Raw genomic sequence first — 19,733 nt, forward strand, 5'->3', positions numbered from 1 at the left:
TCAGTTGATGACAGAGAAGTGTCCAGAATGACGGTGATTTCTGGCTCGGTGGGTAAATTTACTAAATGGGTAGCATTTCTCTCAGGGGCAGACTCGGCGGCATAGAGTAGAGGATTAAAATGGTCTGTCTCCATGTGCAGCTTGTGTGAGGATTACTGTGTCACATCAAAAGTAAACCTAAAACGTTGGGTGAGAGATGGGGAGTGGTTTGAATGGAGGATTGAAGTTGCTGTACGTGCTGCTTAGGCTGCTCCATAGAGTGAATGCACTGCCATTTGGTTGGGGCGTATTTGTGCCTGAGTTTCTGTCCTTTCTGCCTGTGACTGGAGATGGGCATGATGTAGGATATGCTGCTTGACAACCAATAATGATATGATATATCCGGATGCGCAGTAACAAACTGCTTCACTCATTTCTCTGTTTCGTATGATGAAGAGAAAAGGCTTTTAAAAAAGAAAAAAGCTCCCTTCCACAGAAAAGCCATATGTGATCACTGTAAAAATCACAGGGAAAAAAAAAAAAATCACTTGTAACTTTACCACCCATTGATAACTATTGTTAGCATTTTGATATATTTCCTTGGAGGAATTTTTAAATATATATATGTTTATATATACATGTGTTGGCATATATGTGTTTATATACATATACTCATATGTGCATAGCTGAAGATCATACTGTGAATATTATTTTTTCTATTTTAACATATTGATACATTCCCATTTTAATAAAAATTTTGAGAGGGCTTCCTTAATGGTATTATAACATTTCTGTATATGGCTGTACCACAGTATACTTAAAGCACATTGCTTATCACTGGATTATTCAGTTAACAATTTTGTTATTAAAAGAAATACTGAGGGCTTCCTCGGTGGCACAGTGGTTGAGAGTCCGCCTGCCAATGCAGGGGACATGGGTTCGTGCCCCTGTCCGGGAAGATCCCACATGCCGCGGAGGGACTAGGCCCGTGAGCCATGGCCGTTGAGCCTGCGTGTCCGGAGCCTGTGCTCTGCAACGGGAGAGGCCACAACAGTGAGAGGCCCACGTACTGCAAAAAAAAAAAAAAAAAAAAAAAGAAATACTGAGACTAACATCTTTGTGTATAATGTTTTTCAATATTTCAGGTATTTGTTCAATAAAGTAAAAATTACTGGATCAGCAGGTGTGAACATTAGGATAATTGATGCATATTGCCCTATTTTTACCAGCATTAAATATTCTTTTAACTTTTGTTAATTTTGATAGGTGAAAATTATATACAGTTTTAATTTGCATTCTTAGATTACTTATAAGATTTAGTTTTCTCCCATGTTTCTTAGCTTTTATTTACTGTTTTGAAAATTATCTGTTTATGTGCTATTTTCATGTCTTTATTCAGATCTTAGTTTAGTTTCAAAACAGTCAAATAATGCATGTGTATTATAAAGAATACAGATTATATTGATTTATACCTTTATATTATATATTTAAAAATAATTAAAAACCTTCACTTCCACTTCCATTATTAGCAGCTATCACAGTTGACAGTTCAGCATCTCTCTTCTTACAGATCTTTTTGTATGCATTTACAAATTGAGAGTAAGAGGAAGGGAAAAAGGGAAGAGAGTCAGGGAGTGGGAGAGAGGTGGAGGTTTTTAGAGGATGGCCTCTGGAGCTGGACTCTGTGATTTGCATCCTAACTGCTGGAAGTGTGAAGTGTGATCTTGGAGGATTTCGAGTCCCATAGCTGATAGTCCCAGCTCTCATGGTTTAGTGGCTGTGTACCTTGGGAAAAATGATTTAACCTTTTTGTGTCCCAGTGTCCTCATGTAAAAGGGTTAATTATAGACTCTAGTGCTTAAGGTTGTTGTGAGGATTAAATTAGTTATACCTATAAGGTACTTAAAATGGTACCTGGCACTTTGTGTTATATAGTAATAAATAGCTATTACTATTATATTACTTGTGTGACAAGATTATAAGTGGGATTATACTGCACATGCTTAGTGATTGCTTTTTCACGTATTGTATAAATCTTTCCCATGTTGATACATGTAGATTATTCTATAGTTGTACCATAATTCATTTAACTCTTTCCTATTGGTGGATATATGTATAGTTTCTAGGCTTTTTTGTATGTGTTAAAATGTATAGTGCAGGGCTTCCCTGGTGGCGCAGTGGTTGAGAGTCCGCCTGCCGATGCAGAGGACACGGGTTCGTGCCCCGGTCCGGGAAGATGCCGCGGAGCAGCTAGGCCCGTGAGCCATGGCCGCTGAGCCTGTGGGTCCGGAGCCTGTGCTCTGCAACTGGAGAGGCCACAACAGTGAGAGGCCCGCGTACCGCAAAAAAAAAAAAAAAAAAAGTATAGCGCATATCCTTATACATATGTGTGAGTATTTTAGTAGGATGGAGTCCTATAAATAGAATTGCTGAATTGAACGGTACGTAAATAAACATTTGGCGATTACTTTTTTAATATCTAAGAATTTTTGTTTTCTCTCCTTTTCTGTGTGTAGCAGATGCGTCTTATTTTATGATTGGAATAGTATCTTAAATCCTTTCATAGGTACTAATTGGAAATTAAAAAAATCTTTTTCTGTTCTCTGTACCATCTCTCTCCCTCCAGGGTTGGTTCTGTTTATTCATCTTGGTTCTTTACTTTCTTAATGTCTGGTGATTGTTTAGTTTCCATTCGTGTTTATGAATGGAAGATGAGGTAGATTAGTAGAGTTGACAGATGGAGTCCCTGCAGTTGGGTAACAGGCCTCAAAGGTTGTCTTTAAGTGTTGTGGGTGGCGCCTGACACCAAGGACATTTTACTGAATTGTGCCTTTATTTGCTCTTGGAATAAATTTTTTAAAGGAACATATTACTAATAAAAGTAGACTGATTTCTGTTAAGTCTTGTTAACAAGTTTGTAGTATAGTCAGTGTTTTATATGTTTGCATATTGTCTGTGTTTTGTGGAGTTTCTCATGTACAGTATTTTCCAGATACATTTCAGTTATGATTTTGGACTCATCTTCTCACAACTGGATACTGTGAAGTGGAAATCCTAAAATTTCTTTTTTTAAAAAATAAATTTGTTTATTTTATTTTATTTTTGGCTGCCTTGGGTCTTCCTCCACGCGGACTTTTCTCTAGTTGGGGCAAGCAGGGGCTAACTCTTTGTTGTTCTGTGTGGGCTTCTCATTGAGGTGGCTTCTCTTGTCGCACAGCACGGGCTCTAGGTGTGTGAGCTTCAGTAGTTGTGGTGCGCGGGCTCAGTAGTTGTGCATCACAGGCTGTAGAGCGCAGGCTCAGTAGTTGTGGTGCAAGGGCTTAGTTGCTCCGTGGCATGTGGGATCTTTCCCAGGCTAGGGATTGAACACTGCATTGGCAGGCGGATTCTTAACTACTGTGCCACCAGGGAAGTCGCTAACAACTTGTTTGCTCTTAATTCCTTAGCTGAAGAGCTTAGTTGAAGCTTCAAAGCGTTCATAAAACAAGGAAGTAGTTAACCATCTTTCAGTCCTAACCCTGAATATGTCTGCTTTTTTTCAGTTCCCATTTTGTGCAGTTTGTTGATTGGTCTTGTTTTCAAATGGTCGTCTTCACTGTCATCTGTTGCTAAAAACTGCTTTCTCTTAGTTTTGTCTTTTTATAATCTGCCTCATAAATAATTCTGCCCAAGCTATTGGAACCTTGAATTTTAGTGAAATGAAGAACATTTTATTGTTCCTTCTCTGCTCTTATATTAGTTTATTGCCATCTTTGCAATTTGAAAATCAATTTGTTAACTGTTTTGTCATTGTGTTGGTTATCCACAAATGTCTAGAAAACATTTTATTTACCTGACAAAGACATATTGTGATACACTCTTTTTTTTGTTTTGTTTTGTTTTTGTTTTTGCGGTACGGGGGCCTCTCACTGTTGTGGCCTCTCCCGTTGTGGAGCACAGGCTCCAGACGCGCAGGCTCAGCGGCCATGGCTCACGGACCCAGCCGCTCCGCAGCATGTGGGACCTTCCCGGACCGGGTCACAAACCCGTGTCCCCTGCATTGGCAGGCGGACCCTCAGCCACTGCGCCACCAGGGAAGCCCTGTGATACACTCTTGATGAGAGAAGTCGGTGTAAAACAAATTGGGAGGATGTGTTTAAGAATGTGAGAAGTATTAATTTTTTGTCATTGAAAACTAAAGTTAGTTAATATTTTCATTAGACTTGATTGACTCAAGTAAGTAATCTTTTACTTTTTTTAAATTGAAGAAAATGCCAATTTAATTAGCATAATTTTAGGGATGTGTTAAAGCTAGGATAGTAGTTCTAAATTTAGGCTGCTCATTGGAATAATTTTTGCAACTTAAAAAATATACAGACATCTTCTGAATCATATTTTGGAGTTGAAGTTTTAGATATATAATTAAAGTTAAGACTCCTAGCCGAGAAAATTGAAATGGTCAATTGTGAGTTAATTAGGTCTTACATATTATATAAATGACATTAAATTAGCTTAATTATTTGGATTGTACCTTTTCTGAGAGGTTTGAGTATTAGCATGTTGCTTGTTGTTGGATTTGAAGTCTGTTCTTTGTTAAGATTCTTGATTTTTTTCTTTTTCTTTTTTTTTGCGGTACGCGGGCCTCTCACTGCCCTGGCCTCTCCCGTTGCGGAGCACAGGCTCCGGACCCACAGGCTCAGCGGCCATGGCTCATGGGCCTAGCCGCTCCGCGGCAGGTGGGATCCTCCCAGACCGGGGCACGAACCCGTGTCCCCTGCATCGGCAGGTGGACTCCCAACCACTGCGCCACCAGGGAAGCCCCAAGATTCTTGATTTTTAATGATCAAGAAATGAATGATTCCTTTACTTCTCAGTAGACATGTCCTTTAAGTTTCATTTCTAGATTCATACTGAAATAGGATTTGGCAGATGACTAGAGGAGTACGTTCTTATCTTTTGAAATAGGTTGATTCTGAGACCTGGTAAAAAGTTAAAGGGCAAACCAGGCATTTTGCACCTGACATCCTCTTAGAACTTAAAATATTTTATTACCGGTATCTGATTGGTCATATTGACAAACTAATGGACACTGACAGCCTTTATCTGTTTTCTTCCTGTTACGAAGCGCTGTGCGGCTTGCGGGATCTCAGTTCCCCAGTCAGGGATTGAACCTGGGCCACGGCAGTGAAAGCCTGGAATCCTAACCACTAGCCCACCAGGGAACTTCCTGAAGTGAACTTTCTTAATCCAGCAAAGTTTATTGTGTGCAACGCATAGGCCTGCCCCTGTTGTTATTGAGGATTATTGGGATTACCGTAAACCTGCCTAGAATTTTTATTTATTTATTTAAAAATATTTATTTATTTTTGGCTGTGTTGGGTCTTCGTTGCTGCGTGGGCTTTCTCTGGTCGCGGCAAGCGGGGCCTACTCTTCGTTGTGGTGCCCGGGCTTCTCTTGTTGCGGAGCATGGGCTCTAGGTGCATGGACTTCAGTAGTTGTGGCACGTGGGCTTAGTTACTCCGCGGCATGTGGGATCTTCCCGGTCCAGGGATCGAACCCATGTCCCCTGCATTGGCAGGCGGATTCTCAACCTAATGGAGAGATATAAAAGCTTTCTTATAACTTTAGGTGTAAGAAATTAGATATATAAAATTCCTACAAAGGAGAGATTTGTGCCCTTTGAAAAACAAAATCCAGTGTTTACCTAAGAATACGAGGCTGAGGACACTCCAAGCTACATAAGTATTATGTGCAAAAAAAATATATTTGTCAGTCTTTCTCTGTTTTGATAACATCTTTGGATTTATTGCCTTGAATTTGCTTTTGCTCATAGTGAAGTAATAAGAGAACTTAAAATTACTTTCTTCTATATTTTTATTTATAGGTCATGGAAATGAAACTCAGTTAAGGAGCAGAAACACTCTTACTGTGGTTTTCGTTCAGATAACATTTTCAGAGTGACAGAAGTGATTTCATTTTTGAGAAGCAAATTATTTCTCTCCCCTTAGTTCACTTTCATTGTTTATACTCTTACCTTGTCATTGGAATTATGTTTCCATTGAAAATAACTAGTAAATATTCTGCTTTCAGTTTTAGCTGCCTATATTTGTGGCTTAATTGAAATCTATTCTGACTAGTAGGAATAAATAGATTCTGACTATGAGAATAAATAATTTATGTGATTATGTTATGGAAAGAAAAAGTAAACTGCCAGTGAAAGCATTTAAATAATATATTAGAGTTTGTAAGGGGAAACTTAGGGTCTCTTACACAAGACAGAACTTTGGTTGAGAGTTTCTTGACCTTTTACTAGTACTTATCATTCCCATTTATTAAGTATAGACTATTTTGATATTTTGGATAATATGCCGTAATGCTGTAAAAAAATAAAAGTTTCTGGCTTTCTGTGCACTCTGCTTTTTGTTTTTCCTTACCCGTTTGGTCTGCTTCTAACATCTCTTCTTTTCTGTGGGTTATTTTACTTCTGTGTGCTCAGTCTCTTTCTCTGTAAAATTGATTAACTAGACTAAACTAATTCCAGAATCCTTTTGGACCTTTTTATTAGCCTATGATTAGGGTAAAAATAATCTCATATATCCTTTTTTTTCACCTTCCTAGAGTATGGGCAGCAGCCCTTGTTGTTACTAAGGGCTTTCTTTTAGGCACAACAGGGGAATATGTGGGAGAAGGGGGTTAGTTGATAATGAAACTTTAGCAATGAAGAATTATCAGAAAAGTTTGAAACATAGTTGATATTAGAGACAGTCTTGCAGAAGAACTCCTTTCCTTTGGTTGTATTGTTTACTACTGGAATTTGATGCACATTTAAAACATTTTTCTTTCTACCTTTTCTCTTAGAATAATAATCCTGTTAGGAAATGCCTCCAGAATCAAGGGACACTCCAGGCAGTGCCCAATAGAACTTTCTGTGATGTTGAAAACATTCTGTGTCTACACTGTCCAGTATGGCAGCCACTAACCGTACGTGGCAACGAGCACTTGAAAGGTGACAAGTGTGACTAAGGAACTAAATTTTAAAATTTCATTTAATTTTAATTAAGTTTATATTTAAATAGCTACATGTGGCTAGAGGCCACATTGGACAGCATAGCTCCATATTATACATTCAACCAGCAAATATTTTTGAGCCTTCAGAGATATGCCCAGCATTGTGTTAGGTGCCAGAGATATTAGGGTCCTGCAGTGTGGTGAGGGAGAGATGATTAAAGAGATAAGTGTAATATGTGTGATAGCTGCTGTATTAAAGAAAGGCACAGGGTTCTCTAGGACCATAGATACTGGTTCTTACCTAATCCAGGCTGAGGGCGGGTCACTTTGGGGGTACTCTTATGTCAAAAGAAATTGTGTCAACTATCCCTTTGTATTATACATAGGTATTGAGCTCAAGTCAATCCTTGTTGTGTTTCAGCATATCAAGGGATATGGAAACACTTGGTCATTATTATTTTTAAGTGTTTGGGGTTAGCACTAGTATTTTTGTGCTTTAACTCTGGACCATGTATAGAATTGATAAGTCTTCATTGTTTGTGATGCGATTAGCTGTTTCTCTTATGAAAATCTGTAAACAGCTCTAAATCATCAAGGCTGCAGTTTGACTGATGTGGTTACTTTTATTTATTTATTTTTGGTTAAAATAAATTTATTTATTTTTGGCTGCGTAGCGTCTTCGTTGCTGAGCATGGGCTTTCTCTAGTTGCAGCGAGTGGGGGCTACTCTTCATTGTGGTGCACGGGCTTCTCATTGTGGTGGCTTCTCTCGTTGTGGAGCACGGGCTCTAGGCATGCAGGCTTCAGTAGTTGTGGCTTGTGGGCTCTAGAGCACAGCCTCAGTAGTTGTGGCGCATGGGCTTAGTTGCTCTGTGGCATGTGGGATCTTCCCGGACGAGGGCTCGAACCTGTGTCCCCTGCATTGGCAGGCGGATTCTTAACCACTGGAACGCCAGGGACGTCCAAAGTGGTTACCTTTATTTTTAATTTTTTTTCTCTTTTATTTTTTATTTATTTATTTACTTTTAACATCTTCATTGGAGTGTAATTGCTTTACAGTGTTGTGTTAGTTTCTGCTGTATAACAAAGTGAATCAAAAAATATGGAACGCTTCACGAATTTGCGTGTAATCCTTGCGCCAGGGCCATGCTAATCTTCTCCGTGTCGTTCCAATTTTAGTATATGTGCTGCCGAAGCGAGTGCTCAAAGTGGTTACTCTTAAGTGGGTGCAGGTTAGGCAGTTTTTCAAAGGCCACGTCTTGCCCACAAATAACATTTTGTGTTATAAAGTACTGGCAAGGAGGCTGTCTTGGTTCTGTGATTCCTGGAATATATATCATGGACATCCTTGGGGTCAAATTTCTTGGGCTTTGGGACTTTTACATGTGAATATTGAGTGGAAGAGTAATACTTCTTTAGCTTCTTTAGTACTGATCTTTATTTAAGTTCTTCTAGAGATGCGGGAAGCCTAGTCATGTCTTAGGGCCCCTGGATGTCATTTGTAGTCTCTCTGGGTCCATTTATAGTCTCTTTGGTTTGATCTATTTAGAACCTTCTCAACCACGTAAGTCTCCTTGGCTTGGGGAAGGAGGGCCTTTGGAACTCTCTCTTTGCTCTTAACGCTGGTTCTTCAGGTGACTCTTGAGGAACCCAGGTCAGTGTGAGTCACGTACCTAATGAATTAATTTTCATGGCCTCTCTAGATACTAAAGAGCAAGAGCTTTGACTTTTAGCCCCAGAGGTCAGATTCTGTAAGAATGCACTTACACGTAATTTAAATGAATTGCACTCATAAGTAAATGCCTTGTTTTTAGGATGTTTTGAAGTTTACTTCTCTGTAATTATAAAAAGAGCTTGGGTTTTGATGCTGTGGTATGGTTTTGATGCACTGTGGTATACTGGGCTATTTCTAGTGTAATTCAGTGTAATAGGAGGAGGAACAATTTTACTGAATATTAATCTAGAAAAGTAGAGTTTGTGGTTTCAATTTGTTGGGTTGATGAGTGTCATTGTCAGACCATAAACACATGCCATAGGTAATTAGAATTCTGACAACATAGATCCTTTCTTTCTTCATGTTTGATTTTTTTTTTTTTTTGCGGTACGCGGGCCTCTCACTGTTGTGGCCTCTCCCGTTGCGGAGCACAGGCTCCAGACGCGCAGGCTCAGCGGCCATGGCTCACGGGCCCAGCCGCTCCGCGGCATGTGGGATCTTCCCGGACCCGGGCATGAACCCGTGTCCCCCTCATCGGTAGGCGGACTCTCAACCACTGCGCCACCAGGGAAGCCCTTCATGTTTGATTTTTAAAAAGATTGAATTTAGATATGGTTATAGGTTACTTTAGCTAATATTTTTGAAATTTCAATCTAAGATTCAGATTTAGCTAATGCTTACTGAATACTTTTGAAGTGCATTATGTATTCAGTTTTAACTTTTTTTATGGATTATTTGTTGGGTGGAAATATGTAAACCAGCTATGTAATTTTAGATTTTTTAGTAGCCATGTTACAAAGTGAAAACAGGTAAAATCAATTTTAATAACATACTTACCCAGTATATCCAAAATATTATAATTTCAAGATGTGATCATTATAAAAATTATTAGTGAGATACTGTATTTCACATTCTTTCTTTGCACTAAGCCTTTGCACTCCAGTGTATATTTGAGCACATCCGCCTTGTGGTAGCTGTATTTCAAGTGCTCTATAGCCCCCTGTGGCTTAGAGGTTACCTAGTGAATAATGCAGTTCTGTAGTCTATAGAAAGGGTAAATACTGCTTTCCTGTCTGCTTTCAGAGAAGACCAGGACTAGCAGAGCTGTGGGCAAGGGAAAGGATAAAGAGGAGGAGTTATATGGCAGAGAGTACCAATCAATAGGGTGATACTTCACACCTCTTTTCAGCTGGGTTAGTTGCTCTACTAACAGCTATAGATAAATTTATTATTTATTTTCTTTACTAAACTAAATGCTTAAGGCAGGAATTATGTTTTTTGTTTCTATTTCTCTAGGGTCTGTTAGTGCTAGGCACAAAGTAGACACTAATAAATAATGTTTACTAGAAGTCTATACTGAGAACAGGAAGCTTTAAACACTGCCTCTGAAGATTTTTGGCATGATTTATTGCATTTCTGGGAGCTAGATATGTTTTTCACCCATGTTAGTTATACATGTATCCATTCCCAAGGTTATTCCACAGATTAGGAGTGGAAGAAAATGTATACACTGTCAGGAATAAGTACACATGTGAAGACCTACAGTTTGTAAATACTGACATACAATGTCATATTTTTTGCATTTTTGTACTTCAGCAGTTGCCACTAATAATAACTAACATTTGATGAACATGTGGACTGTTCATTTTTTGTCCCATTTCGTTTTCATAATACTACTGTGGATAGGTAGGTGGGATTGACCTCACTGTATAAATGATGAAAATGGGTTATACTGTCTTTTGTCACAAAAGGCATTTACTTGTCATGGTTGGAGTTAGTGTGTAAGTTTAGTGTATATGGTGGGATATAGTTGTTCTTCTAGAAACTACAGTAATAGTATGGTAATGATTATTTACATTTGTGTTCAGGGAGATAAAGAGTGTCATATCTGGTTTGAAAACTTAAAACATGTGTTTTGAAATACTGCAGATACTATACAGAAGTACACTGTAGTATAGCAAACCCAAGTATCCATTAACCAGCTTCACAAACAAAACATTATCCGTATAATAAAAGACCTCAGCATGTACCCCTCCTTTATCACTTGATTCTTTCATTAGAGGTAACTGTTATCCTGAATTTGGGATTTATTAGTGCCGTGTATTTCTTTTATATTTACTGCATACTTATATTTGAGTTTTCTAAATCATTTTAGTTTTAATTCAGTTGTGGAAGAAATCAGAATTATTAAATCTAAATTGTTTTGTGTATATGTTTTCAGCCTGTGAGGATTTTCTGAACTTACTTCCAACTTTGTATTTCTGTATAGAGTTATTAAGTCATTTTGACTGAGGAGTTGCAAGGTTTTGTTTGAAAGAGTTAATCTAAGTATTATTAGCCAATATTTTGAGCAGTTAAGATTTTGTGGGACTTCCCTGCTGGTCCAGTGGTTAGAACTCCGAGCTTCCACTGCAGGGGGCACGGGTTTGATCCCTGGTCAGGGAAGTAAGATCCTGCATGCTGTGGGGAGCGGCCAAAAAGCAAAAGATTTTTGTCTCCTGAAGGGTAGGGACAAGACCATTTCAAATTATTTTGCACAGTGAAGTATAATTCTTACATGAGGTTTTTATTAAATATGGTCTGTTCACTGTTAATAGGCATAAGCATTGAAGAAGCAAGTGACATTAAAATACACAATGTAAATCTAGGAATACAATTTAAGGACTAGGGATAATGCATATGATGATAGTGATCTCTCTCTTTTTTTTTTTCCTTTTGCCGCGCGGCATGTGGGATCTAATTCCACCCCCAGGGATCGAACCCATGCCCCCTGCATTGGGAGTGTGGAGTCTTAACCACTGGACCGCCAGGAAAGTCCTTACAGTGATCTTTAAGGATCTAAATTCTGATATCTGTACTTCCTTACCCATAAATGGCAGTAGGAGTATTTACGTTATTTGGATAATGGGGAGGACTAAAGTATATAAAGGCCCTTAAACCATCCTGGGTGCTTTATTATCAGCATATCAGATATTTTTCAAACCTTAGTATTTATGGCCTTTGGGTTTAAATAGCTGCCTGGAAACCTAGTTTGTTATTAGCCTCTTTTTTAATTGTTGGAGAAGATGGTGATGAGTGGAATATGTAAGCTATAAGCTGCTCCCTTTTAATTTTTATTACTCTGAAAGGTAGGGCTATGGTAGAAGGTAGGACTGTGTTTACTTGATCGCTCTGCATTCACTTTCCTGTAACTAGCAGTGATACTCCATACCGGTATGGTATAGGTACCACCTGTGAAGAAAGAAAGGGTTTGTACTTGACTTCAGCCCTGTCTGTAAAGTGCAGTATTATTTAACTATGGTACATTGTCATTTTTGTGTAATAGGATTTTTTTTCCATCTGAAACAAAAATAATAACTGTTCATAATGGAAAATTTGAAGCTTTAGATGTTGTGAAGAAAAAAGTCAAACATAATTCTACTATTCAGAGAGAACCTTTTTTTTTCCATTCAGCATTTTTCCCTAGGTTTGTTTCATTCTCTTTTAATTGCTTCAGTTCCTCCATAGTATTCTAAACCATAGACTGGATGAGAGGTATCAGGGTTAACAGGAAGAGCTTTTATTTTATTTATTTATTTAATTTTTGGCTGCATTGTGTCTTCGTTGCTGCATGCCGGCTTTTCTCTAGTTGCGGCGAGTGGGGGCTACTCTTCGTTGTGGTGCACAGAGTTATTGCTGTGGCTTCTTTTGTTGTGGAGCATGGGCTTTAGACACACGGGCTTCGGTAGTTGTGGCACGTGGGCTCAGTAGTTGTGGCACGTGGGCTTAGTTGCTCTGCGGCATGTGGGATCTTCCTGGACCAGGGCTTGAACCTATGTCTCCTGCATTGGCAGGCGGATACTTAACCACTGCGCCACCAGGGAAGCCCAGGAAGGGCTTTTAGAAGTGTGTTTAGGAGATGATAAACTTTCATTTGAATGTTAAGGAAAATGTCTGAATATTATGGAAAACAACCTCTCAATATTTTAACACCATTTCAAGTGCAAAGACACTTTTTACCATGTTTATTGCATTTCAAGTAAAAATATCTAGCAGTCTTTATCTTCAGTTTGCCATGGAGAACATTGTTTAGGTTGATAGTGATCTTTGCCTTCATGATGCAAAATAATTTTCCTGCATACAGAATTCTGGGTTGACAAATTTTTTCTTTTACAGCATTGAAGTAGTGAAAAACACTGTCTTCTGGCTTGCATAGTTTCTGATAAGATCTACTGTAATTCTTATCTTTGTTCTTGATTATGTATGCAGTATTTTTTACCCCCTCTGTTTGCCTTCAGGCTGTTTGATGAGGCTAGGCAGGTATGTGTTGTTTTATTGTATCCTGCTTGGGATTTCTTTAAGCTTCTTGAATCTGTTTGGTATCTTTTATTATTTCTGGAAAATTCTTGGCCTTTATCTTTTCAAGTATTTCTTCTGCCTTAGTCTCCTTTTTCCTTCTGAGACCTCATTTACATGTTAGACCATTTGATAGTCCCTCAACATTGGATCTTCTGTTTTTCTTTTTTTCTCCCTGTGTTTCACTTTTGATAATTTCTATTGGTGTCTTCATCTATTTTCCAAGTTCATTGATTCTTTCATCAGCTGAGTCCAGTCTGCTGCTGAATCTGTAGAAGGAATTCTTTATTTCTGACATTGTAATTTTTATTTCTAGCATTTACATTTAACGTATAGAAAAATTTTCATCTCTTTGCTGATATTATCTAATCTGTTCATGTATGTTGTCCACCTTTTTCACTAAGTCCTTTAACATATTAATCACAGTTTAAAAAAATATCCTTCTCTGATAGTTCTAGCATCTGAATCATCCCTGAGTCTACTTGTATTGATTGCTTTTTCTCTTGACCATAGGCTGTTTTCTTTTTTTGTGTGTCTCATAATTTTTGTTTAGGTGTTGGGCATGGTGTATAGAACAGCAGTTGAGACTGAGGTAAATTGTATTTATGTTTGGAAATGGGTACACCCCACTTCTGTTGGGCTGTCAGTGTGTGGTGTTAAGCCAAACTAGTCGTGAATTGAGCTAGTTTGGGGTTTCATTGTCATTATCATTACTTTCAGTGCACCGCAGTCTTCATAGTCTTGTAGTGGTGGCTACTGTTACTCCTGGTGGTAGAATGCTGTTGCTTGCTCCTTGGTGTTATGATTATGTTGGAGGCAGTTATCTCAGTTCAGCTTCAGTCTTTTGCAGACCCTGTTCATCTGGGCCTTATAAATAGGACTTTGTTCCCTCTCCTCCTTGTGGCAGCCATTGTTTGCCTTGTGTTTGTACTTATTCTTGGATAGGGTTTCCTGCCCCTCTCCCAGCATTAGGAGGCTCCTGGGTGGTGTATTTGTGTGGGATCCTAGGCACAAGATGGTTACTTACCCCTCCCCACAGGGATAGAGGGATTTGCTTATATCTTTATCGCAGCAACAACAGATGTTTGCCAGTGTCCTAGGACAGAAGGGGTTTGCTGCCCCTACTCCAGTGGCCTAACACCTTTGCTTCATAGGAGAAAAGGATATGGGGAATCAAGTGCGGCTTTGTGCCTCTTCCCAGCAATGACTGGTCACCTCCTGAATTCCTGTGCCATTGAGTGGGACTCTCTCTGGTCTTCTGCCGTGAAACCAATCTTTTTCATGAGCGCCCTGTGGAGGCCAGTGGAGAAGAGCAAGTGAGTGCAGACTCCTGTTGTGGATAGGGCACCCAGTTGGGAAATTGGCATGCTAGCCTACACCTTTTAGGAATTCAGTAAGTATTTAGCAGATCTTCTTTTTATTCACTGTATTATGATTACCCCTTTCTCTTCTCGTCTACCATATATGTTCTTTATTGGAGGGTCTTGTTCCTCTTTGGAATTCAGGTTATTTGGTTGCCTTGCAACTTCAGGAGTCTGATGGGCTCAAGAAAGGTTGTGGTGTTTCAGGTAATCTGGTCTTTTCTTCTATTAGAGAGGGTACCATGTTTTTGTAGTTTTCTGTATCTTAAGCAGAAACAGAAATTTAATAGTAATCTGTAGCGTTAAATAATCTATGCTAAACTTCATTCAAAGAAGGATTCAAAGTGGTTTACAAAAATACTTGAAATAATAATAGATGATAAAATTAGGTAAAGATGGTCTTAGCAATATCTTTTTAGATCTGTCTTCTCAGGCAAGGGAAACAAGGGCAAAAAATGAACAAATGGCGTTACGTCAAACTAAAAAGCTTCTGCACAGCAAAGGAAATCAGCAGTAAAATGAAAAGACAACCTACGGAATGGGAGAAGATATTTGCAAATGCTATATCTGATAAGGGGTTACTATCTAACATATATAAAGAACTCATAAAACTCAGCAACAGCAACATGATTAAAAAATGGGCAGAGTAGCTGAATAGACATTTTTCCAAAGAAGACATACAGATGGCCAACAGGCACAGGAAAAGATGTTCAACATTGCTGATTATTAGGGAACTGCAAGTCAAAACCACTATGAAATATCACCTCACACCTGCCAGAATGGTTATTATCAATAAAGCAAGTGGGACTTCCCTGGCGGTGCAGTGGTTAAGAATCTGCCTGCCAATGCAGGGGACACGGGTTCGAGCCCTGGTCTGGGAAGATCCCACATGCCATGGAGCAACTAAGCCCGTGTGCCACAACTACTGAGCCTGCGCTCTAGAGCCCATGAGCCACAACTACTGAAGCCCACGTGCCAGAACTACTGAAGCCTGTGCGCCTAGAGCCCGTGCTCCACAAGAGAAGCCACTGGAATGAGAAGCCTGCGCACCGCAACGAAGAGTAGCCCCTGCTCACCGCAACTAGAGAAAGCCCACGTGCAGCAATGAAGACCCAACACAGCCAAAAATAGAGATAGATAAAAAAACAAGCAATGACAAGTGTTGGCGAGGATGTGGAGAAAAGGGAATCCTTATACACTGTTGGTAGGCGTGTAAATTTGTACAGCCACTATGGAAGGCAGTATTGGACATTCCTCAGAAAAGCTAAGTATAGAACTACCATATGATCCAGCTGTCCCACTTCTGGGTATTTATCCAAAAAATACAAAAACACTTTGAAAAGATATATGCACCCCTGTGTTCATTGCAGCACTATTTACAATAGCCAAGCTATGAAAACCACCTAAACGCCCATCAGTGGGTGAATAGATAAAGAAGATGTGGTGTATAGACACACACACACACACACACACAGTGGAATACTACTCACCCATAAAAAGGTGAAATCTTGCCATTTGTGACAACATTGATGGACCTTGAGGGTATCATGCTAAGTGAAATAAATCAGACAAAGATGAATATTGTGTGATTTCATTCATAAGTGGAATATAAAAACGAATAAGCAAACAAAATAAAAGAACAACCAAACTAAACAAAACCAAATATAGTTACAGAGAACACAGTAGTGGTTACCAGAGGGGGAGGGCAAGATGGGTAAAGGGAATCAACTGTATGGTGACAGATGGAAACCAGATTTTTGGTGGTGAGCATGCTGTAGGGTATACAGAAGTAGAAACATAATGTTGTACAAATGAAGCTTATACAATGTTATAAATCAGTGTTACTTCAATAAAAAATAAAACCAGATAAAGAAATCAAAGCAAAGGGAAAATAAGGATGGGGATTAAAAAAGTACCAACAAACAGACAGATAGGTAGAGCATGAGTATTATATAGAAATGAATGCCAAAGACGCTGGATGGTTGTTGGTTGTGGGTTACAGATTTGAATCTCAGCTTCATCATGACAAAAGCAAAGTTACATGACTGACATTGCTCAAACTTAAGTTCTGTTCATTGGTGCTTTTTAAATTGTACGAAGAAATTTTTTTTTTACTTTTACTGGCAGAGCTGGTGAAAAGAATTATGTAATATGTAAGACATTATATATTTTATTGAAATATAGTTGATTTACAATATGATGTTAGTTTCAGGTGTACAGCACAGTGATTCAGTTATATGTATATATATATTCTTTTTCAGATTGTTTTCCCATATAGGTTATTATAGAATATTGAGTATAGTTCCTTGTGCTATACAGTAGGTTCTTGTTGACTATCTATTTTATATATAGTAGTGTGTATATGTTAATCCCAATCTCCCAGTTTATTCCTCCCCCCCCTTTCCCCTTTGGTAACCATAAGTTTGTTTTCTATGTCTGTGAGTCTCTTTCTGTTTTGCAAATAAGTTCATTTGTATCTTTTTGTTTTTTTTTTTAGATTCCACATATAAACGGTATCATATGATGTTTGTCTTTCTCTGACTGGCTTACTTCACTTAGTATTATAATCTCTAGGTCCATCCACGTTGCTGCAAATGGCATTATTTCATTCTTTTTTGTGGCTGAGTAATATTCCGTGTGTGTGTGTGTGTGTGTGTGTGTGTGTGTGTGTGTGTGTGTGTGTGTGTATCACATCTTCTTTACCATTCATCTGTTGATGGACATCTAGGTTGCTTCCATGTCTTGGATATTGTAAAGAGTTCTGCACTGAACATTGCGGTGCATGTGTCTTTTCGAATTATAGTTTTCTCCAGATATGTGCCCAGGAGTGGGATTGCAGGATCATATGATAACTCCATTTAAAATTTTTTAAGGAACCTTCATACTGTTCTCTATAGTGGCTGTACCAATTTATATTCCTACCAGCTGTGTAGGAGGGTTCCTTTTGCTCCACACGCTCTCCAGCATTTATTATTTGTAGACTTTTTGATCATGGCCATTCTCACTGCTGTGAGGTGTTACCTCTTTGTAGTTTTGATTTGCATTTCTCTAATAATTAGCGATATTAAGAATCTTTTCATGTGCGTGTTGGCCATCTGTATATCTTCTTTGGAGAAATGTTTATTTAGATCTTCTGCCCATTTTTTTGATTGAAGACATTATATTTTTAATACAGATACTTGATTTTTTTTTACCCATACTATTTCTTTCATTTGTTGTATGTACTTTTCTCACATTCTCTCCTGGAGGATCTGGGTAATTCCATGAATATTAGTGCCTGATGATCAATGTAAGATGCTAGCTCTGTGGCAAATGGTTTATGAGGTAGTTGCTGTTTGAATCTCTGAGTCCTCAAAACAAGCTGTTAACATACTGTTGCTAGGAAGCCAGGATGGCCTTAATGCATAGGTGGGGTTAGATCTCTGAGGTTGTCCCATGTACATACATTTGAAGCAGCTAAAGGTGGCCAGTGTAGTTGGAGATGAGGAAGTGGGGAGCAAGTTCATGTAGGCCCATGTAGGAAATGGTAAGAATTTTATTTTGATATGGGAAGCCTTTGGAGGGTTTAGAGCTGAGACATGATATTTTATATGACTTGTAAGAATTACTCTGATTTTACATATACCTACCCACCTAAAATCTGTAATATCTTACTACGCTGCATTACCATATCATTCCATTTGTCTACAGAGATCAGGATGACCCTGTTTTCTTCCAAAATATTTGTGCAGTTTCCTAGGTAGTATCTTAAATTTTACTTTTAGAACATTTTTCTCTGAGCTTAAGGAACCTATTCTTGTGATAAAATAGGAATACTTCCAGAAGTCTCTAAACTGTATTTGGTCATCTGTCTATGAAGGCATGTTATTTGTGATTGAGATCCAGTCTTTTGCTATTTTAAGTGATGCTAAAGACACTTGATGCCTATCAAGGAGGGGGAATGCCACTAACTGGGGAAAGTAGATTGGAATACAGAGATGAGAGTTCCAAGGGCAAACTCAACTACTACTTCATCAGTTGAAATAGAGCCAACTTTCTTAATGTGGTAACTCTGGTATCTGATGCCTTTGTTTCCCTTATCTTGACAAATGTTTGTTTCTTTAAGTCTCTTCAGCTTAAATCTTATTTAATACTTTATATAAATGCAGTGTAGTATTATGGTTAAGAGTATGGACTCTGGAGTTAGAATATTTAGGAAGCTTGGAAAAGTTTTGTTTTTGTTTTTTTTGGCCTTTTCTGTGCTTCAGTTGTCTCATCCTGAAATGGAGCAAAATAGTAGAACTTTTCTCCTAGGTTTGCTGTAAATGAATTAATGTGCTAGAACAGGGCCTGGCTTAGTAAGTGCCTAATAATGTTAGCTATTCTTATTATATGGAATATGTAACCATTAGACTTTCTTTATAAGGGCCCTTTGTCATTGACAAAGTGAGGTCACTATTTCAACAGTGTTTAAGCACTGTTTCTAGGCCTTCCCTATTTATTTTTGTTTCACAGTAACTTAGTCAACAATTGAATGATCTTGATGGAATGTGCTAACTCCAGAAGATCATCATCAAGATATGCCTGGTTCATTTTTCTATTTTGAAATAAACTGGTGACTATTAAAATCTTCAGTGTTACTGTCTCCCTGAAATTGATCTGATACTGGGTATACAGAGATAATTTGTGCTTAAGTAACTAATCTGGTTATATTTATAGGCTAATGGAGCATCTTAATTAAAACTCTTGTTCTTGTTTTATCATATTAACCTGACTTCTGAGAATTGCTCATATATGTTAACGTGATATACTATTATATATTAATGTTAGAGCTTTAATACCAGTAAAAAAACCTTTAAATTAGATCTGTAATTATCAGAAGTTTTTGCTTTCCAAGCTCAGTTCTCCAGGCATGAAGAATTGTCATGTTTTCTTGTTTTATGCTAAGGTGATCATATTATACTGTCTAATTGTGTTTCCTCTTTTAAAAAGCTGTTTTTTATATCTCATAAGCTCCATATACATAAGCCAGATTTGATCTTTTACATAATAGCATTGTATTGGGTACACAGTTATTGAGAAATCAGTGGATTTAAGTGGATATATAATTAAATTTCTTGCCTCTTGTTCATATTTGTAGTAGTTGATATTGCCTGGGTACATTTTTTGGTAATGTGTGTCACTTTAAATGTGGTCTTGTAGAACTTGTTTCTTAACCTGAGTAAGTTGAAACAGTTAACTGCTGTGGAGGTAATCTTAGATCTACTTGGTGTTGAAGAAGGACAAAACCAGAAAACACCATAGTAACAGAAAATCATGACTGATGTGTTATCCTCTCCCTCTGTTTTTGGTTAGCAATTGAGAAAAGGAGCTCCTTGG

The 19,733-nt window shown here is 38.2% G+C and overlaps 1 protein-coding gene and 1 non-coding gene across 3 annotated transcripts in view; one reads left to right on the forward strand and one right to left on the reverse strand.

Annotated features, from left to right (window-relative positions):
- The window catches only part of EIF4G3 (eukaryotic translation initiation factor 4 gamma 3), a 367,975-nt gene that overhangs the window by 25,983 nt on the left and 322,259 nt on the right, over positions 1–19,733 (forward strand). The window lies entirely within an intron of this gene.
- Positions 8,062–8,168, reverse strand: LOC117309704 (U6 spliceosomal RNA). Its single transcript, XR_004524020.1, has one exon. It is a non-coding gene; the product is annotated as a U6 spliceosomal RNA (small nuclear RNA).

This window comes from Tursiops truncatus, chromosome 1 (genome assembly GCF_011762595.2).
Source record: "Tursiops truncatus isolate mTurTru1 chromosome 1, mTurTru1.mat.Y, whole genome shotgun sequence".
Taxonomy (NCBI): domain Eukaryota; kingdom Metazoa; phylum Chordata; class Mammalia; order Artiodactyla; family Delphinidae; genus Tursiops; species Tursiops truncatus.